The following is a 5377-nucleotide window of genomic DNA, read 5'->3' on the forward strand; positions in this document are numbered from 1 at the left end:
TATAACAAATTCCTAACGGATTTTTAATAATTTTAATTTTTATATTTTTTTTTTTTTAATTGGTTTTCTCTTTCCTTTTTTAGTTTCAAATGGACCCAAGGCAGTACATCTATGTGACACTGGAGTCAGCGGATGAGGGTGCGGAACCCATTGAGGTGGTCGCGGACATCCGCTATACGGAGCGGCGAAGGGGCTCCTGGCCATGTTTTGCGCCGGTCGAGGTTCTGCAGCATGCAGTGAGGGAGGCGCTGCGGTGCGCCGACCCCGGGGTGCTCCGTGCTAGGCGGACGCCCATTGTCGTGAGGGTGCGCGGGAGGGCCACGACGTGGTACTCCACGTTTTACCGCGGGTGTGAGGGAGTGTTATGGGTGCGGCGGCCGCACCAGGATCCAGTGCCTCATTGGAAGTTTAGTTGCCGGGTGTGCCAGCGGGCACTAAGTTCGTTCGCGTGCTTAGTTACCCATTTGAATGGGCATATGGGCTTTTTCCCGTACCGGTGCGGGGATTGTCTAAAGCGGTATACGTCTTCGGCTGCGTTATCCCTGCACCGCAAACGGATGCATTAATCAGTCAATTTTTGACATTTGAATTTGGTTTTTTTTTTTTTGTATTTATGAGTTGTTGAAATTTTAAGGTTTTGTTTTATATCCCTGAATGGGATAGTTAAGTTGCGCTATCTGCTGAATAAATTTTAATGGTGCACAAATATGGTCGATCGTTTTCTTTGAAACGTGGTCTTCCTGGGTAAAGGAAAAGTGATTATCTGAAACCTGACAGAGGCGTTGTGAAATGGCCCATTTGGTGGTCGCCTTAGGTAACATGGCAACTCTGCCGATTCTCGTTTTCTTGTATGTATCATACATACATACCTACGTTGGTTTAACATTCCAGTGTAGAGAACGAAGCAAAAACAAAAAATGAATCGAAAGATTTATTTTACCGTTTTTGCTTCAATTCATGTGGAATTTTACGCATTGCTGGACACAAGGGTAAGTAGTAAAACATTTTGCAATAATTTTATTTCAATAACTATGTTTTATGTTATTTCAGATTTTTAATACATTTTCTTTTCTTTTTCAGGTGACTGGTGATGGAGATCAGGAGAGCTGATGGGTTTGATGTATCGTTCCATTTTAATAATTTTACAAATTTTCTAATTTCTTTTCATTGTTATTTATTTTATATTTTCAGGTACCCTGCCACACCTTGGGTGGTTTGCTGGCACCACCTGAGTGAAGGACTCGATTTCGAGAGGGTGGTAAATCAAAAAATGGTATGAATTCGCCATGCCACACACAATTTCCTACTGATCACTGTCCAATATACAAGTGCACATTTCTTCAGCATGCATTTTGTCTACGGGGAGTTAGCTAATGAATCTAATGATCCTACAATGATAGACCAAAATACCCCATGAGTGGATACCGATTAGTACCCGCCCAATCAATTGGGTACAAAAACACATACATGCTGGCGCTTATCCGCGTGATTTGTTATCACAAATGTTGCCTTCCCATACCCAACCACTAGTGCCCGGTGTAAACGATATGCTGTTGTGGCGCATATTGGCACGTCGTCAAAAAATATGTTACATTAGCACATTTGAGAATGCACAAGATATCAACAACTTCCTCTAAATAAATTCCGTCATCTATGTTAAAACTTTGTCTTAAATTTCCTGAAGACTTGATTGCATTCTTGACGGGTATGCTGTTGGGCAATGATCAAAATGTTCGCACATGGTTTGCTATTTATATACGTTCAAGCCAAAAAGGAAAAGCGATGCTTTGAATTTAGTACGAGTCGAACTCCCACAACAATTACAAAAAAAATGTACAAAAGTCTCTCAATCCAAGCAGTGATGAAGATTATACTGTGCAAGGTGTGGTGTTAATGCGTTTGTCTTGTGCTCTTCGGGGAATAGCTGGGCTCAAGTTTAACGATGACGAAGTTAACATTTTATCACAACTGGTAACTAGCCGACCACAGCCTACACAATCAGGAGTTCGGTTTGTTTCGTTGGCACTTTGTATGCTAATTGCTTGTCCATCTCTTGTATCTACAACAGCTTTCGAAAACAAATCAGTTGAATGGTTACAATGGATTATAAAAGAAGACAAATTTTTTGGTAAAAAAATCAGATACATCGGCATCGCTAGGCGAAATGCTACTTTTACTCGCAATACACTTTCATGGCAATCAAATTACAGCTATAAGCGAGTTGGTCTGTTCAACATTGGCTATGAAAATTCCAATACGCCCAAATAGTACCAATCGCATAAAACAAGTTTTTACCCAAGATTTATTTACCGAGTTCGTGTTCCGGTTACGCCAAACTTAAATGCTAATATTTCTGGATATCTTTCGGTGCATTGTATACACCAGTTATTGAAATCTCGCGCATTTTTGAAGCACAAAGTTCCCATTAAATCATGGATTCACAAACAAATTTGTAATGCTATTCGACCGATGCATCCTGTAATGCCAGCATTAATTGATGTATACGTTAACACATTAATAGTACCAAATCCTTTGGGAAAAATTAATGTTGACCACATGCATAAACCATCTTCCGAAAATGACATATTATACATTTTTGAGTCATCGAAAGAAGTTACATTTGATGGTAGTAGCGTTTTTGGCGCATCACAAATACTTGCCTCTGGAGCATCTACTACAGAAATAGATGAAACAATGAGAATAAAAATTAGTTGTCCTTTAACAGCACAATTGCTTATTTTATATTATTTGGTACTTTATGAAGATACTCGTCTCTCTAATACCCATAATCAAAACATGGCTTTAAGAAAAGTGAAGGAATATTCAAATAGCTTCTTGGCTGAACTTCCAATGAAATACTTGTTGCAAAAAACAGAACAATATCAAAACGATTATGCTGGGTTATTTCATCCCTTACTTCGTTTGATTATATCAAACTATCCCCCTCTAAGCATGGTCGATGACTGGATGGAAGGGCATTATACATCCATGTCGGTAACATCAAATTTGATGATAAAAAAAACAATCAAAAAAAGAAAGATTGTGTTGACTGGTGCTGGTGTTTCGGTGTCGTGGGTGTACCAGATTTTCGTTCAATCGATGGTATTTATAGTCGGTTAGTAAAAGATTTTCCTAGTTTACCTGATCCTCAAGCTATGTTCGATATCAATTACTTTCCACGCGAGCCAAGACCATTCTCTTTTTTTTTTTTTATTTTTATTTGCGCGTAATCTATCTCCTGGACAATTTAAGCCATCGCCAGGTCATCGTTTTACAAAGTTGCTTGAGAACAAAACAGAATATTCTGCGTAATTATACACAATATTGACACACTTGGACAGGTAGTTGCAATAAAAAATGTCAGAATATCATGGATCATTTTCAACTGTTTCCTGTACCAATTGCAAAGTCAAATGTACTAGAGACGCGTGGTGTCCAATCACGTAACGCAAAGTGGATTATACCTGAAACGTATGGAGAGAGTCCACCGCCGGGTAGAGCACGTACCGGTGTAACCTTTACACGTAAAACTACCAGTAGATTGAACTTATTAATATCCGGCGGTATGAGTGGTTGTCGTTTATGTGGTCTATGGCTTTTGGGTATTGATTTTATGACGTGGTAAACCGCGCACAAGCGAACATGCACCATTGCCACGCTCTTTACATAGCGCCACAATGATATGGAACAAAAAATGTATATATTTGGTGGGGTTTTGGTTAAAGATGCACAGACCTTTGTGTGTACCAGGTGGCATGTTAATTCAACAGACAACGCTATTGATTAGACATGGAAATGGCGCCAATACATCGGTTAGGTGGGTGGGCAGCGCAATATGTAATACAGCAGAATCTTCTATAGTACGCCCTTGGTATTAACTATCGATGTCTATAGGTGGAGTATTAATTTACAGATTTTTTCTTTAAGTGTGGTGGGTCAGTCTATAATCTCGACTTGGACGCAATGAAACAGATGCATAACTGACCTACATGTCGCAATCAAAAACTCAAGACCCATCCAGTGGGCAGTAACGCATATGTGTAAAGAAAGGGAAAAAGGTCGGCCAACACTCGAGCGGTTAATCAAAACTTACTTGAATTTCAATTAGGTAAAATATCTTTCCTTTGGTAAATATCTTGCCATTACCTGTCTTCATATTACTTATTTTTCACGCAGAACTATTACTAAACATTTTGGGATATGGCGAGTACCTTACACCGAAATATACTGGATTGCTGATTGGCAGGAATGCGAGGGATTCCTAAACGTTTATTTGCGTAGTACCTTCCTGTTTCGGAAAATACTCTTCATTACGCAGTGAATATAGTATGTGAGTACATTTTTAGTATTTAGAAAAATTAACCCATGCCTGTACAGATATCCCCCCGCCGATAAATCGTTCGGCGTGAACGCTAATATTCCTCACATGGACAAAGCATACGTTTAGCTCAATATCCGTGCGTTTATATTTATTACCAATGTGGCTCGTACTGCGTTTGTATAGTAAAAGTCGGAAAGTTCCATCATATGTTTTGGTTATAAGTGCCTTTACATCGTATCGTATACACTCGACATATATATTTTGTCCGACTATTTATTGCTCCCGCTTCTATACTATTCTTATATGCCGCTCTCACTTTGTTCTTGGATCGTTTTGGGGGGTCATCGGTAGTTCATGCTTTTGCCTAGCATGAATTTGGGTGATGCGCAGACTCCGATACCGGTAGTGATTTGTGGTTGTTTCCAGTTACGGTTGGGTGCCCCATTCTTACTCGTATGCCCTTGAGAATACTAAAAGGGGAAGTGTGAACTGGGGACGTGTTTTCGAACAAAAAAATGGGCCGTTAATTACAGATTCCTGCCTCGCATATTATTCGAAACCAAGATATTTCACGGCTCCTTACTCTTGGCACACTCACTTTGACTGGGTTGGTTCGCGAAGCCAATCGTGAAACCTATTCTTTTCTCCGAACTACGTGCGTTGCGTGGATTACAAGGCCAGCTACAGTCACTAAGTCCTTTAAAATATCATGATGTTGAAAGCAAAACCCAAAGAAATGAGCAAATAATCGAAGACAGATGTACAGAAAAATTACCGGACAATCTTATACCGTTTTCACACAGAAGCCTAATCGAATCACAATTCCGGTCGATGAAACAATTAAGTTTCTCTTTTCGCACAGGACATTTTTCTTCATTACGCGAACATCTGTCAGCAGCCCCCCAAAAAATACTTCGTTTTTGCAAAGAATAGTTAAAATGCATGCGCAACCACCCCCATATGTTGCACCTACCCAAATATTGGCCTATTTTCGAAAAAACCATATTAACTTTTGCAGCAACTGCAGCGAAAATCAAACATTGAACCACTTTGTGG

At 39.7% G+C, this 5377-nt stretch overlaps 1 long non-coding RNA gene and 1 pseudogene across 1 annotated transcript; both read left to right on the forward strand.

The window, feature by feature from the left end:
• Positions 1-1641: 1641 nt before the first annotated feature.
• Positions 1642-3312, forward strand: LOC137236280 (integrator complex subunit 2-like; annotated as a pseudogene).
• Positions 3313-3353: 41 nt separating this feature from the next.
• On the forward strand, positions 3354-4306 carry LOC137236279 (uncharacterized). Its single transcript, XR_010948345.1, has 3 exons — positions 3354-3871; positions 3928-4108; positions 4177-4306. It is a non-coding gene; the product is annotated as an uncharacterized lncRNA (long non-coding RNA).
• Positions 4307-5377: the final 1071 nt, after the last annotated feature.

Source organism: Eurosta solidaginis, unplaced genomic scaffold, assembly GCF_040869045.1.
Source record: "Eurosta solidaginis isolate ZX-2024a unplaced genomic scaffold, ASM4086904v1 ctg00001671.1, whole genome shotgun sequence".
NCBI lineage: Eukaryota > Metazoa > Arthropoda > Insecta > Diptera > Tephritidae > Eurosta > Eurosta solidaginis.